The sequence below is a fragment of the Lepus europaeus genome, chromosome 7 (genome assembly GCF_033115175.1).
Source record: "Lepus europaeus isolate LE1 chromosome 7, mLepTim1.pri, whole genome shotgun sequence".
Lineage (NCBI taxonomy): Eukaryota > Metazoa > Chordata > Mammalia > Lagomorpha > Leporidae > Lepus > Lepus europaeus.
In genome coordinates, this window is record NC_084833.1 from 9,644,619 (window position 1) to 9,661,982 (window position 17,364).

Sequence of the window (17,364 nt, forward strand, 5' to 3'; positions counted from 1 at the left end):
GCACACGGGGTTCTAGTCCCGGTCAGGGTGCTGGATTCTGTCCCGGTTGCTCCTCTTCCAGGCCAGCTCTCTGCTATGGCCCGGGAGTGCAGTGGAGGATGGCCCAAGTCCTTGGGCCCTGCACCCCATGGGAGACCAGGAGAAGCACCTGGCTCCTGGCTTCGGATCAGCGCGGTGCGCCAGCCGCAGTGGCCATTGCGGGGTGAATCAATGGAAAAGGAAGACCTTTCTCTCTGTCTCTCTCTCTCTCTCACTGTCCACTCTGCCTGTCAAAAAAAATTCAGTTAGCTTCTTAGAATTGTATCTATGAAATACATGAAATCTGTTATCTTTATATTAATAAAAAAAACAACTTTTTTAAAAAGGCCAGCATTGTGGCACAGTGGGTAAAGCCACCAACTGTGATGTCAGCATCCAATATGGGTGCTGGTTCGTGTTCCCGCGGCTCCACTTCCAATCTAATTCCCTCCTGATGGCCCGGGAAAAGCAGCATAAGATGGCCCAAGTGCCTGGGCCCTTGCTACCCATGTGGGAGACCTGGAAGAAGCTCCTGGCTCCTGGCTTCAGCCTAGCACAGTCCAAATCATTGCGGCCATCTGGGAAATGAACCAGCAGATGGAAGACCTCTCTCTGTTTCTCCCCCCAAACTCTCTCTCTCTCTCTCTCTCTGTAGCTAACTTTCAAATAAACAAAATAAATATTTTTGAAAAATTAAATAGAACAGATTGCAGTGTTTTGTTAACCAGGATGAAGTCCACTCAGTCTAGAGCCCATGATTATCATGTCCTTAGTTATCCATACCTCTGCGTTTTGTCACAACATTTCAAACATCAGGCCGTGCTCACCAGGGGGGGCAGATTACCTGTAACCATAGCTGACTTTCTCAAGACCAGTGTCTGGAATTCACAAGCAAGCATTATTTATCTGTTTGAACAGACACTCTAGCCGTCACAGATTCAGAAGTTTGCCTTTGTTCATCAGAATATGAAAAGGAAATGGTCCAGTTCCATTAAGACACCGTGTCCCACGTGACAGTGCCTGGGTCCAGTGCCTGGCTCTGGCTCCTAACTGCAGTTTCCTGTTAGTGCAGATCCCAGGAGGCCGCAGTGGTGGCTCAAGTAATCGGGTTCCTGCCCCACACACAGGGGGAACTTTGAGTTCCTGACTCCCAGCTCAGCTGTGAGCATTTGGGGAGCAAACCAGTGGATGGGAGTTTGCTATTTCTGTCTGTCTCTCTGCCTCTCAAATAAACTTTTTAATTAAGTAAAGGAAGAATTCTGGGAAAAACCGCTCAGAGAAGCAGGCCAAATAACCTCAGAGCTTGAGGTAGCAACAAAGAAACTTCTGAGCTGACACTCACTTTGAATCCTTGGTGCTGTCTGCTTTGATTAAGCTCACAGTTTGCTATCATTGACCAGAATTCTAGACCTCTCTCCCCAGTGCTCCTTTGCACTGAACAGGACCATAAAAGCCCTGTGTGAAAAATCACATAATGACAAAAACATCAGGAATTGGAATTCCATCAAAGACAACTGTTCGTGTGTTTTTACTCTCATTCTTCCCCATTTGCAGTTTCAATAATTATTCAAGTCCGAACCTAAATCACATTTTCTCTCTTCCACAAACAGCTCTTGCTCTGCCACACCTGTATTCCAGGTTCCTCCACTCATTTCTCTGCAGGCTTCACGCCATCTGCACTCCATCGTCATGAGGAACTTTGAACAATTCTGATCGAATTGTGGCACTTTCTTTCCACTACTCTCTAGAGCATACTGTTTTCTATGTTTGTTGTACTTTCGACTTCTTTTTGAAAGTGTTTGAGATTTCAAAGGGGTTTGGGATGGAGATCAAACTCAGGCTCACTCTGAGGGCCTGATCCACTTTCAGGTGAGGCACTTTACCTGTTGATTTTCATTGTGGACATGTGCTTGGACTGACAGGTACTTTGACTGATGATCCTAGACTTACGGTGGCAAAGGCACAAATTACGCCCTGTAAATCTCCTTTTAACGTTTTCCTCAGTACACTGAAACCCTGAGCTTCCTTGATCTGTGGTTTTGACAAAGAGGAAGACAACTCCAGGGGAAACCATTGCAGCAACTTCAGGGAAAGGTGTTCCAATACAGTTTACTAAAGAAAATAAGCTCAGATTTCCATCATCCGATGCAGAATTTGTCTATCCGAAAGCACCACTAGTTGGGTGTCCTGATGCCTTGCCAAGGTTAGCAGGGGAAAGGCAGGGAGGCCATCAGTACAACCAAGGGTCTGGAATCTGGATGTAACTTTTCCTCACTGGGTTATGTGGAGTATGTGAGCTTGAAGAGCCAGATATTTCTAAGCCTCAGTAAATGAAGACTATGCTCTCTTTACAGGAAATCTCCAGAGATTGAGTCCCTGTGTCAGTCAGCATCCCTTTAACATGAACTGTGCAAGCAGTCTTATCGCTTTCCAAATAAGGCACTTCTGGGGGCGGTGCTGTGGCGTAGCAGGTAAAGCCGCCACCCTGCGTTGCCAGCATCCCACATGGGCACCGGCTTGAGTCCCACTGCTCCACTTCCAATCCAGCTCTCTGTTATGTTCTGGAAAAGCAGCAGAAGATGGCCCAAGAGTTTGGGCTCCTGCACTCGTGTGGGAGACCTGGAGGAAGCTCCTGACTCCTGGCTTCAGATCAGTGCAGCTCCGGCCATTGCGGCCAACTGGGGATTGAACCAATAGATGGAAGACCTCTTTCTCTCTCTCTCTCTCGCTCTCGCTCTCGCTCTCGCTCTCGCTCTCTCTCTCTCTCTCTGCCTCTCCTTTTCTCTGTGTGTAACTCTGACTTTCAAATAAATAAATTTAAAAAATAGGCCGGCGCCGTGGCTCAACAGGCTAATCCTCCGCCTAGCGGCGCCAGCACACCAGGTTCTAGTCCCGGTAGGGGTGCCAGATTCTGTCCCGGTTGCCCCTCTTCCAGTCCAGCTCTCTGCTATGGCCCAGGAGTGCAGTGGAGGATGGCCCAAGTCCTTGGGCCCTGCACCCCATGGGAGACCAGGAGAAGCACCTGGCTCCTGGCTTCGGATCAGTGCAGTGCGCTGGCCGCAGTGTGCCGGCCACAGCAGCCATTGGAGGGTGAACCAACGGCAAAAGGAAGACCTTTCTCTCTGTCTCTCTCTCTCCACTGTCCACTCTGCCTGTCAAAAATTTTTTAAAAAAGAAAAGAAAAAAAATTTAAAAATAAGGCACTTCTGAGTTATCCTCATTCTCTTCCTTGTTTCATCTTTTAATTCCTACTTCCTCTACCTTCCACACAACACCAGGCATTTTCCCTCCATGTCCCCTTTGCCAACAAGGGCCAATCCTTACCATGGTCTCTATCAGCTTCTGTCTCACAATTTCATCAACCCCTGCTGCTTTTGATTGCTTATCTCTGCTTCGTGAAACCCAAGAACCATTATATACACCTGACATCATAATACAGAACTCTCTTCTGTCAAGAAAAAGTGTTCAGTTACTTCTAACTGATGCAAGTTGACATTTCATTTTGGTCACTTTTAGCATAGTCTCCAGAACTGGAACCTAAGGGCTCCCCCTAGTGTTCAATGGTGGATTGGAAATGCTCAGCTTCTCCCTGAAGCAATGCCACCTTGTGGTTCAAATCTTACATACTTGTGTTTGATTTATGAAAAAATGCGCACATTTCCTACTTTATGCCAATTCCTGTGCTAGGCTTTGGCGATTAAAAGCATAAAAATATCCATTCTTATGGGGGAAGCAGACATATAAATACACAAAGGGTCTTCAAAAAGTTCATGAAAATGTGTATTATGAAAAAACTACATATGAATTTAATATTTTTATTAACAATACTGTACATACTATGGGATTCGTCAATAAAATGTAATCAGGGGTCTGTGCTGTGGCGTACCAGGTTAAGCCACCGCTTACAGTGCCAGCATCCCATACAAGTGCCAGTTCCAGTGCCATCTACTCCACTTCAGATCCAGCTCCCTGATAATGAGCCTGGGAAAGCAGTGGAGGATGGCCCACATGCTTGGGCCCCTACACCCTTGTGGGAGACACAGCTAAAATTCCTAACTCCTGCCTTCAGCCTTGCCTAGCCTTGGCCACTGTGGCCATTTGGGGAGTGAACCAGTGGATGGAAGATCTGTCTCTCTCTCTCTCTCTCTCTTTCTGTCTCTGTCTCTCTCTCTTTCTCTCTCTCTCTGTAACTCAGCCTTTCAAATAAATAAAATAAATCTTTTTTAAGAAAAAAAACATTATGATAAAATCAGGATAAGTGTTTCCTCCTCCTTGATACTGCCTTGGGATTAGAGCTGTGTAGCTCCTCTTTTCTTTTGCTTATAAAGTAAATGATAGGTTATGATGAGCTATAGTCACCCCCACTGTGCTGTGTAACACCAGGAACTTATTCTTTTTACATAATCTGGTTTGGTACCCACCATCCAACCTTCCTCTCTGCCCCTAGACTCTGGTAACTACTAGACCATATTCACATTGAAGCTTTTTTAAGCTTGCACGTATGAAGGAGAGCATGCAGCATTTGTCTTTCTGTGTCTGGATTATTTCTCTTAATATAATGTACTCAGGTTCCACCCACTTTACTACAGATGATATTATTTCATTCTTTCAATGGATGAATAATATTCCATTGTGTACACGATACATTTTCTGTATCCATTCACCCGTTGATGGACACCTTTGTTGACTCCATATCGTGTCTATTGTGAGCACTGCTGCTATAAGCATGGTAGTGCAGCTAGCTCTTTGACAAAATGCCATGTCTGTTGGATATGTAACCAGTAGTGAGACTGCTGGATCATATGGCAATGCTATGTACAGGCTTTTAAGGAAGCTCCACAACCTTTTCCATAGTAACTGTACCAATTTACATTCCCATCACCACTATATGAGTTCCTGTTTGTCTCCATCCTCGCCAGCATTTTTAAAACGTTTTATTTCAATTTTCAATTAGTTTTTAACAGATTCAATGTGATTTGTAGATACAACTCTAAAACTTGACTATGGCCTTGTCTAAATTAAGATTGGAGTTTGTGAACTCAAGAGGCTTCCATAGCCACGGCAGCCCATGACAAGTGCTTCGGGTGATTACTGACGTCATAAATAAGAGTGTCAATTGTTAAATCAACAACAGGAGTCACTGTGCACTGACTCTCCATGTAGGATCTCTGTCCCTAATGTGTTGTACTATGTGAATTAATAGTGAAACTACTACTCAAACAGTATTCTCTACTTTGTGTGTCTGTGTGGGTGCAAGCTGTTGAAATTTTTACTTAGTATATACTAAGTTGATCTTCTGTATATAGATAATTGAAAATGAATCTTGATGAGGAATGGGTTGGGAGAGGGAGGGGGAAATGGGGTGGTTGCGAGTGGGAGGGAGGTTATGGGGGGAAAAGCCACTATAATCCTGCTGCTCCTCACGGGGCAGCAGGTCCGATAGAGCTCCTCAGGGCCAGCCTGGGGAGCTCAGGGGCCAAGCGGGATGATGAGTGTTGACAACAAAGGAACCACACCAGAGCCGGGAGATCAGTCAATGCCCAGGGCACAGCCGGGTTCTCGACTTTATTGGGAGGGGAAGAGCTTTTATGGACACAGAAAAGGGGCTGTCCAGGGCACAAGGGAACTGAGCCAACCAGCAGAAAGGTAAGGCAGGACACGAGCCGGGCATGCCCTCAAGGGCCTATCACAGCTGAGGACACATATCGTTCACGAATACGGAAGTCTCCTGTCAGGCTAGGTACCTCCCCCGGGGGGCCATCTTGGATTGTTGGAAACGCTGAGTCACTGGGATGCAGACATGCGGCAAACTCGAGCAAAGGCGCAGTGGCCTTGTCGAGCGAAGGCTTAGCAACTTTGTTTCCTTTTCGATTGGAGCCCCCCGCATAATCCAAAAGTTGTACTTTCGAAATTTATATTTCTTAAATAAAAGTTGAAAAAAATAAAAACATAATGATATTCCCTTTCTCCCTGCCTCTTCCCTCCACGGCTCTTTCCTTCTCCCTTTTTTTTTTTTTTTTTTTTGTTTTTGAAAAAACATATTTTAAAATTACATTACAGTAAAAAGGCTTCATATTTCACCAAATAATATTAATAAGTAAAAGAAAAAGCCGTGGATCACTAGGCTAATCCTCCGCCTGTGGGGCCAGTACCCCGGGTTCTATTCGCGGTCAGGGTGCCGGATTCTGTCCTGGATGCTCCTCTTCCAGTCCAGCTCTCTGCTGTGGCCCAGGAGGGCAGTGGAGGATGGCCCAAGTGCTTGGGCCCTGCACCTGGCTCCTGGCTTCGGATCGGCGCAGCGCGCCAGCCGTAGCAGCCATTTGGGGAGTGAACCAACTGAAGAAAGACCTTTCTCTCTGTCTCTATCTCACTGTCTATAACTCTCTCTGTCTCTCTCTGTCACTGTCTAACTCTGCCTGGCAAAAAAAAAAAAAAGCAAAAAACGCTAGTTTAGTGGGAATAGAGACAAAACTATAAACAATAATTGAATGGAAAAATGATCATTTCACCCATGTACAGTAAATTTTAAAGTAACCACAGATCATTACAACTATAGTAGTATAACATTCTTAACCACTGATTTGACAGTTATTAAACAAAGTTTTACAAAACTATATTTGCAGCAACACTGATACACACAGATATCTCTTTCTTTTTTTCTTTCTTTTGGGTTTGTTTTTTAAATTTTAGTTTCCACATAAAAGAGAGAACATTGTCATTCTGGGACCAGCTTATTTCATGCAACATGACATCCTCCAGTGGTGTCCATTTTGCTGTAAATGGTAGAATTTCATTCTTTTTTGTAACTGAATATATACCACATTTTCTTTATCTTTTCATCTGATGATGGATACTTTGGTTGGTTCCAAACTTTGGTTATTGTGAACAGTGCTGCTATAAACATGGTGGTGCAGGTATCTCTTTGATACATTGCATTCAAGTCCTTTGGGTATATACCCAGTAGTGGGATTGTTGGATCATATGACAAGTCTATTTTTAGTTTTTTAAGAAATCTCCATATTATTTTCCACAGTAGCTACACTAATTTACATTCCTACCAACAGTGTATAAGTGTTCCCTTTGTCCATTTGTTTCTCTGTGTTTTGGATTTTAGCCATCCTGATAGGGGTGAGGTGGTGTCTCATTGTGGTTTTGATTTGCATTTCCCTGATGGCTAGTGATGGTGAGTATTTTTTCATATTTTTGCTTGCCTTTTGTATTTCTTCTTTGAGAATTGTCGATTAAAGTCCTCTACCCATTTCTCAACTGGATTGGTTATTTTGTGTTTTTTGTTGTTGAATTTTTTGATAGTATCTCTTAAATCTCAAACTGTTCTTAATTTTTCTGAAGTCTCTTTTTTTTTTTTTTTTTTTTTGGTCTGACAGATATTTCTAAAGGTTTGTGTTCTAGCTCAGATATTCTTTCTTCTGCCTCACCACTCACCAAATCTGTTGTTAAGGCTTTCCACTGTATTTTTTATTTGACATATTAATTCCTCATTTCTAATATTTCAGCTTGGTTTCCCTTAAAAATCTCAATCTCATGGGAAAATTTTTCATCCATGTCATGTATGGATTTCTCTAACTCATGAATTTGTTTCTCATTGCCTCTGAATAATCCTATAATCATTTATTTGAATTCCTTTTAGGTATTCCATCAATCTCTTCATCTTCACATTCTAATATTGAAGTGCCATTGTGTCCCTTTGAGGGAGTCATGTTGTCTTCTTTGCTCTTGTTTCTTGTATTTCTGCATTTATTTTGGGGCATTTGTGGAAATACTTGGTTTTCTCCTCTGATGGGTTTTATATTTGAACTATGCCTTGTGGTTTAATGGAGTGTCTGCTCTTTTAGTGAATGTCCAGAGGCATGTGCAGGGTGGGGCCAGGGAATTCTGGTCAGTGCTCAAGGGTGAGATGAGAATCTAGGGTAACACTCATGTTTGTCATAGTAGATCTCTGTTGTCAGCAAGGGAGAGGATATCATCATGCCTGCTGGCATAATCACAGCCTCACCACCTCTCTTCCAAGGTGATCAGTGACCAGCATTAGCCTAGAGTGGGTACAACTCCCATCCATGCTGGCACATGAACATCACAAAGGTCTTCAGTGTGAGCAAAGAACCATCTGCAATGACACACTCCAAGCCATCAGGGAGCTCTGAGCCTCTGACACCAGACACAGTGATTGCCCAGAGACCCAGCAGCACCCTACGCCATACCATGCCATGACAGAATTCCCACAATCACAGTGCACTAGGCTCTGTTGTTGATATATTTGGGATATTAATCCTTTGTGAGATATATAGCTCACAAATATTTTTTCCATTCTGTTGGATGTCTCTTCACTCTACTGATTGTTTCTTTTGCTATGCAAAAGCTTCTGAATTTGATACAGTTCCAATTTGCTTTGTTCTGCTTTTGTTGCCTGTGCCTTGGAGGTCATGTCCAAGAAGTCATTCCCTACACCAACGTTGTGAAGTGTCCCCCTACATTTTCTTCCAGCAACTTCATGGTCTTGGGTCTTTGATCCACCTTGAGTTGTTTTTTTCTTTTTAGTTGACTTTTGTGTATGGTGACAGGTATGGATCTAATTTCATTCACACACATCCAATTTTGCCAGCATAATTTGTTAAAGAGATTATACTTACTCCAATGTATGCTCTGGGCGTTTTTGTCAAAAATCAGTTGGTTATATGTCCATGGATTAATTCCTGGGCTCTCTATTCTGTTCCATTGATCTATGTATTGTTTTTTATACCAGTACCAAGCTGTCTTAATTATGATAGCTTTGTAGTATGCTTTGAAATCAGGTGTTGTAATGCCTCTAGCTTGGTTTTTCTTGCTCAGGATCACTGGGTCTTCTATGTTTCCATATGAATTTTAGAAGTGCTTTTTCTAACTCTGTATAGGATGCCATTGGTGGGGCTGGCGCTGTAGCATAGTGGATAAAGCTGCCACCTGCAGTGCCAACATCCTATATGGCCAGAGTTCAAGTCCTGGCTGCTGTACTTCCAATCAAGCCTGGGAAAACAGCGAAAGATGGCTCAAGTTCTTGGGGCCCTGTACCCACATGGGAGACCAGGAAGAAGCTCCTGGCTCCTGGCTTTGGATTGGCCCAGTTCCATTGTTGTGGCCATCTAGGGAGTGAACCAGCAAATGGAAGACCTCTTTCTCTCTCTCTCTGTCTCTGTCTCTCTCTCTCTCTCTCTCTCTCTCTTTCTGCCCCTGCCTCTGCCTCTACCACTCTGCAACTCTGCCTTTCAAATAAATAAATACATCTTTAAAAAAAAAAAAAGAATGCCATTGGTGTTTTGAGAGGTAGGTAGTATAGATATTTTAATAATATTGATTCTTCAATCCATGAGTAAGGAATAGCTTTCCGTTTTTTGTGTCTTTAATGAATTCTTGTATTAATGTTTGATATATAATTTTCCTTATAGAGATCTTTCACTTCTTTGGTTACATTTATTCCTAAATATGGGGGGGGTGTGGCTATTGTGAATGAGATTTCTTTCTTGATTACTCTTTCATGTGATTTCATCAATAGCATACAAAAAAGCTTTCCTGTATGCTTATTTTATAACCTGCAACTTTACTGAATTGGTTTATCAGTTCAAGCAGCTTTAAGATTCTATTTATTTTATTTGAAATTCAGAGTACAGAGAGAGAAGAGGAGAGACAAAGAGAGATATTCCATCTGCTGATTCACTCCCCAGATGGCCGCAATAGCCAGGGTTGGACCAGGCCAAAGCCAGAATCCAGGAGCTCTTCCAGGTCTCTCACATTGGTGCAGGGGCCCAAGCACTTGAGCCATCTTCTGCTGTTTCCTAGGTGCATTAGCAGGGAAGTGGATCAGAGGAGAACAACTGGGATCTGAGTTTTGTGTCTGTGTGGGATGCCAGCATTGCAGATGGTGGCTTAACCCACCTCGCCACAGCACGGGCCTCTCAATCAGCTTTTCAATGGATTGTTTAAGGTCTTCCCATGTACATCGTGTCATTTGCTATCATTGATATTTTGGCTTTCTCTTTTCCAATTGTGATGCCCTTTATTTCTTTCCCTTCCCTAATTGCTCTTGCTAATACTTCCAATACGATCTTGAATAAGAGTGGTGAAAGTGGGCATTCTTGTCCTGTTCCAGATCTGAGGGAAATGATTTCAGTTTTTCCACAATCAGTATGATATTGGCTGTTGGTGTGTGGTATATAGCCTTTATAATTTTGAGGAATGCTCCTCCGATGCTTAATTTATGGAAAGTTTTTCTCATGAAAGGATGTTGAATCTTACCAAATGCTTTCTCTGCATCTATTGAGATGACTATATAGTTTTTGTTCTTCATTCTATTGATGTGCTTTATGACATTTATTGATTTGCGAATCTTGAACCACTGTTGCACTTCTTGTATAAATCATACTTGATTGTGATGTATGATTTTTTATGCGGTTTTGGGTTTGATTTGTTAGTATTTTGTTGAGAATCTTTGCATCTATGTTCGTTAAGGATACAGGCCTATAGTTTTCTTTCTGTGTTGTATCTTTGGTTTTGGTATCAAAGTAATGCTGGCCTCATAAAAAGACTTTGGCAGAATTCCACTCTGTTCAATATTTTGGAGTAGTTTGAAGAGTATTGGAGTTACTTCCTCTTTGAATGTTTTGTAAAATTCAGTAGTAAAGCCATCAAGTCACAGACTTCCTTGATGGAAGACTTGATTATTGCTTCAATCTCATTGCTTGTTATGGGTCTGTTTAGGTTGTCTATACCTCCTTGATTTAATCTTGGTAGGCTATACGAATCCAGGAATTTATCCATTTCTTCAAGGTTTTCCAGTTTATTAGAATATAGTTCTCCACAGTAGGTTCTTCTGATCTTCTGTATTTCAGTGGTGTCAGTTGTAATGTCTACTTTTTCATCTCTAATTTTTCTATTTTTCTTTGTCTGCCGAGAGGTTTATCTATTTTGTTTACCTCCTCAAAACAATAAATGTTTTGTTTTGTTGATCTTTTGTATTGTTTTTAGTTTCAATTTCACTTATTTCTGTTCTGATCCTTATTATTTCTCATGCCCTACTGATTTGGTTTATTATTGTTTTTCCAAGTCTTCAAGATGCATCATCAGATCTCTAACTTGAGACATTTCTCTTTTTTTAATGTAAGCACCTAATGCTACACACTTCCCTCTTAATATTGCCTTTGCTGTATCCCACGTTTTGATATGTTGCTTTCATTTTCATTTATTTAATTTCTTCAATTACCCATTAATCATTCAGTAACATGTTGTTTAATTTCCAAGTATTTGTGAGTGTTTTATTGATCTTGTTGATTTCTAGTTTTATTCCTCTATGGTCTGAGAAGATACATGATATGATTTCAATCTTTTAAAATTTGCTGAGACTTGATTTATGGCTAATATGTGGTCTATCCTAGAAAATGTTCCATGTGCTAATGAGTAGAATGAGTGGTCTGTAGCTGCTCGTGAAATGTTCTGAAAATGTCTGTTAGGTCCATTTGCTCCAGAGTATGTTTCAACTCCAATGTATCTTTTTTTTTTTTTTTTGACAGAGTGGATAGTGAGAGAGAGACAGAGAGAAAGAAAGGTCTTCCTTTTTGCCGTTGGTTCACCCTCCAATGGCCGCTGTGGCCAGTGCATCTCACTGATCCAAAGCCAGAAGCCAGGTGCTTCTCCTGGTCTCCCATGTGGGTGCAGGGCCCAAGGACTTGGGCCATCCTCCACTGCCTTCCTAGGCCATAGCAGAGAGCTGGCCTGGAAGAGGGGCAACCAGGATAGAATCTGGCGCCCTGACCGGGACTAGAACCCGGTGTGCCGGCGCCGCAAGGCAGAGGATTAGCCTGTTAAGCCACGGCGCCGGCCTCCAATGTATCTTTATTGATGTTTTGTCTGGATGATCTATCCATTGATGAGAGTGGGGTTTTGAAGTTACCCACTATTATTGTATTGGAGTCTATCTCTCCCTTTAGGTTCAATAGTAGTTTCTGTATATATCTGAGTGATCTTATGTTGGGTATATATATATTTATGATTATTATGTCTTCTTGCTGAAATGAACCTTTTCTCAAAACATATGGTCCTTTTTAGTCTCTTGTTACAGTTTTTTTATTTAAACTATGTTTTATTTGCTATCAGGATAGCTAAGCCTGCTCAATATTTTTTCCAATCCTTCACTTTCAGTGTGTGTGTAACTTTGTGAAGTGAGTTTCTTGTAGGCAGCACATAGTGGGATCATGGTTTTTTATCCAGTCAGCCAGCCTAAGTCTTTTGGTTCATGAATTTAATCCATTTACATTCAAGGTTAGTATTTATAGATATGAACTAAGACCTGTCATTTTGTTGACTGGATGATGATTCTACCTGTTCTGTTAGTGCATTTGGTCACATGTTTTCACATGTCTACCACTAATGCAGGATGTGCTTCAGAATTTCCTGTAAGGTTGATCTGGTGGAGGTGAATTCTCTCAGTTTTTGCTTATCTAGAAAATATTTTATTTTGCCTTCACTTTGAAGGAATAGTTTCACTGGATATAATATTCTTGGTTGGAAGTTTTTGTCTTTTAAGACCTTGGATATGTCATCTACTTTCTTCTGACCTGTAGGGTTTCCACTGAGAAGTCTGATGTTAATCTAATTGGTTTTCCTTTATATATAACTTGATGCTTTTCTCTTACTGTCTTTAGGATTATCTCCTTGTCTTTAACTTTTGACAATTTGACAATATGCCTTAAAGAAGACCTTTATTGGTTGAGTCTCTTTGTGGTTCTTTAAGCTTCTTGTATCTGGATGTCCATGTCTTCCAAGACCTAGAACATTTTCAACTATTTTTTCATTCAGCAGGTTCAATTCCTTCAGTTCAGGATCTAATTTTTTGGAGTAGTATTATGTTTGTTTTGGAAGCATCATTCTTCATGTCTCCTGTGTCCCTATGTTGATGTCTTCCCATCTATTTGTCCCTTCTTCTTTATGCAATAGGTTTTATTGTAAAAGAGTTTATGGTTAGGGGCCAGTGCTGTGGTTTATCATGTAAAGCCACAGCCTGCAGTGCTGGCATCACATATGGGCACCAGTTCAAGACCCAGGTGCTCCACTTCCAATCCGGCTCTCTGCTGGTGGCCTGGGAAAGCAGTGGAAGATAACCCAAGTGCTTGGATCCCTGCAACCATGTGAAAGACCTAGAGGAAGCTCCTGGCTCCTGGCTTCTAATCTGCCCAGCTCTGGCCATTGCAACCATTTGTGGAGTGAGCCAGCAGATGGAAGACTTTTTTCTGTCTCTCCCTCTCTCTCTCTAAAACTCTGCCTCAAATAAATAAGTAAATCTTTTTTAAAAAATTTATGGGGCTTCGGCCGGCGCCACGGCTCAATAGGCTAATCCTCCGCCTCGCGGCGCCGGCACACTGGGCTCTAGTCCCGGTTGGGGCACCGATCCTGTCCCGGTTGCCCCTCTTCCAGGCCAGCTCTCTGCTGTGGCCAGGGAGTGCAGTGGAGGATGGCCCAAGTGCTTGGGCCCTGCACCCCATGGGAGACCAGGAGAAGCACCTGGCTCCTGCCATCGGATCAACACAGTGCGCCGGCTGCAGCGCGCCTACCGCAGCGGCCATTGGAGGGTGAACCAACGGCAAAAAGGAAGACCTTTCTCTCTGTCTCTCTCTCTTACTGTCCACTCTGCCTGTCAAATAAATAAATAAATAAATAATAAAAATAAATAAAAAAATTTATGGGGCCAGCAACATTGCACAGCAGGTAAAGCTGCCCCTACAGTGCCAGCCACCCATATGGGTGCCGGTTCAAGTTCCGGCTGTGCCACTTCTGATCCAGCTCCCTACTAATGCACCTGGGAAAGTAGTGGAAGATGGCCCATATCCTTGGGTCCCTGCACCCACATGGGAGACCAGGAAGAACCTCCTGCCTCCTGACTTTGAATCTCTCTCCCTCTCTTTCTCTCTCTCTCCCTCTCTCTCTCCCTCTCCCTCTCCCTCTTCCTCTGCCTCACTATAACTCCACCTTTCAAATAAATAAATAAATCTTAAAAAAAAAAAAAAGTTTAGGGGCCGGCACCATGGCTCACTAGGTTAATCCTCCACCTGTGGTGCCGGCATCCCATATGGGTGCCGGGTTATAGTCCCGGTTGTTCCTCTTCCAGTCCAGCTCTCTGCTGTGGCCTGGGAGGGCAGTGGAGGATGGCCCAAGTGCTTGGGCCCCTGCACCCACATGGGAGACCAGGAGGAAGCACCTGGCCCCTGGTTTTGGATCGGCATAGCTCCAGCCATAATGGCCATTTGGGGGGTGAACCAATGGAAGAAAGACCTTTCTCTCTGTCTCTCTCCCACTGTCTAACTCTGTCAAATAAACAAAATTTTTTTTTTAATTAAAAAAAAAAAGTTCATGGTTTAGCTGGTATGTAGGGTAATACTGGGCTTGTTTCGTTGACTTTGGTTCTAGATAAGTCCAAGAGTGTAGTCTCTGAGTGGTTTCCTCTTCTTGATTTCGTGTTTAATGGCCTTGTTCTTCTTGCTGAGGGAGATAGAGGTGGCTGCCCCCTTGTCCTACTGACAAGCATGGGTGAAAGTATGGCCTGTGGCACCAAGTGCTGTCACACTAGGACTGTGTGATATGGATGGCCCCTTCCTCAGGTCCTGCTCAGGTGCTGTGGTTTAAAACACCAACATCCCCAGTCCCAGGACTAGCAGATGTGAACTTGACCCTGTTCCAGTCCTACATCGGGGGGCCATAAGGTACACAGGAGATTTTACTCTATAGAGGATATGAGTTCAGAGAGGTGGAATGCAGGTAAGTTCTTTCCTATGTCCACTGGGTAGATTCCAGTGACACCAAGAAATGTAGAATGAATTGTTACAGTCCTGGTGTTGCAGGGTATAGTGGATTCATCACCCAGATCTTCCAGGGTGGAGCCGAGTTTTTTACAGGCTGCTTCTGGTATTAGTCCCCAGAAGCTAAGGTGAATCTCTTGCACACACAGAGTTCATGAGCATAGCTCTGTAGCTAATGCCCCAAAACTGCCACAGTTGCATAATGCAGATCTGTCCTTTGCCCCCTCACACTGTCTAACTCCGAGATGCTGGTAGGACAGAAGCATGCTGCACAACTTTTCCCTGCTGAGCAGGGCACTCTGCGGGAGTCAGGAAGAGGAAGGAAGCCAGGAAGCTTCCCTGTTCCAAGCCCAGCTCCGACCCCAGTCAGCTCTCCAGACAAGTAAAAATCAGTGGGTGACTGTGGAACTCCCTCTCAGCTAAAGCTGTGAGCAGCAGGCCACACGGTGTGGTAAGAGTGTGGCTCACAGCCAGCAGCTGGCTGCAGCGCTGTCTGGCTTCTCTCCTCTTGTTACAGGGAGACTTCGTTGATTTTATCACTTCTCTCTCTCTCTCTCTCTCTCTTTTTTTTTTTTTTTTTTTTTTTTTTTTTTTACAGGCAGAGTGGACAGTGAGAGAGAGAGACAGCGAGAAACGTCTTCCTTTGCCGTTGGTTCACCCTCCAATGGCCGCTGCAGCCAGCGCACCACACTGCTCTGAAGGCAGGAGCCAGGTGCTTCTCCTGGTCTCCCATGGGGTACAGGGCCCACGCACTTGGGCCATCCTCCACTGCACTCCCGATCCACAGCAGAGAGCTGGCCTGGAAGAGGGGCAACCGGGACAGAATCCGGCGCCCCGACCGGGACTAGAACCTGGTGTGCCGGCGCTGCAAGGCGGAGGATTAGCCTATTGAGCCACGGTGCCGGCCTTATCACTTCTTTTTATTACTTCTTCACTGAAAATTCCCATTGGTCAGATCCTGGAAACAGAGCCTCTTCCTTTGTTCTTTTCATATCCCAGAGCAGCATAAGTTAGTGTGGCAACACCCTATTTAGCTATCTTGGATCTCTCTACTTTTTATCTTTCTAATAACAGTCATTTGAACTGAGGTGAGGTGGTATCTCATTGTGGTTTTCATTTGCATTTCCTTCACAGCTAGTGATACTGAGTATTTCTTCATATATATAGTCCCCAACTGTGGTGGAATGAGGTGAAAAGGTCATATCAAGATGGCCACTGAGGTGAAAAGATCATGCTAAGATGGCTGCTGACAACAGAAACTGCCTGGCAACAGGCCGTGATTGGATGGCTTCGGAAACCACATGACAACAGAGGAAACCACATGACAACAGAGCCTGACTGACGGCAGGCCGTGATTGGATGGTTTCAGAAACTGCCTGGCAACAAGAGCCTGACTGGCAACAGGCTGTGATTGGATGGCTTTGGAAACTGCCTGGCAACAGGCTGTGATTGGTTGGGGCATAGACAGCCCCTTGATCGGATTGGCTGGTCTTGGCTATATAAGCTGTTGTACTAACTCAAAGAAAGGAGTCTTCTCACCTCAAGCCTGCTTTCACCCGACTCCCGGAGTCTGTGTGTTGACTCCGCGCCTCTTGCCCCCACCACACTGCTCCTCTCAGAAACGAACCCACTGCAACAATGTTGAGAAATCAACTGCAACACCCTACCAATAAATCCTCTCAGGACAGAGACAAAGCTGCAGGGAAAATAAACAGAGAACTTAAAAAATATCAAAACACTCAATGTTATTGCCTCTTGTTCCTTTGTAGGTAACCACTAAATGGTTAACCTGGAATCAATCTGATATTATCAAGTTTCCTATTTCTTAAAAGCAGAGAGATAGAGATTATTTTTAAAAAAAAAGTGACAAAAGTAGCAGTGTGTGTGGATTTTTCTTTGTGCAAAAAAGACTAAAGTTTCATGGATTTAGACAACTACATCTGAATCATATCAGCCTTCGTGTCTATTCTTTCAGGTTTGCTAAATTGCAATAAAAGTACCCCTACTAAGTAGGTACAATTTTAAAACACCTTGAAATTTCCACCTTCTAAGAGAGTTTGGGGCCAGTATTGTGATACAGTGAGTAAAGCAGCCACCTGCATCCCAAATGGGAACTGGTTCAAGTCTCAGCTGCTCCACTTCTGATCCAGTTCCCTGGAAAAGCAGCAGAAGATGGACCAAGTGCTTGGGCACCTGCACCCGAGTGGGAGACCCAGAAGAAGCTCCTGGCTCCTAGCTTCAGACTGGCCCAGCTCTGGCCATTGCAACCATTTGGGGAGTCAATCAGCAGATGTTAGACCTCTCTCTAATAAATAATTTTTTTTAATTACAAAGAAAAATAAAGTGAGTTCACTTCCTCCCTCCAACGTGCACAGGACAGGGGATGTGTATGAGGTTGGCCATGCAACTCATTTTCTACTTTGCTGGCTGGAGACACAAGCTCAGTAAGAAATGCAAGGCATGTGGTAGGCCTCTTTTTGATTCTTCAGATGTCTAGGAGAGCCTCAAA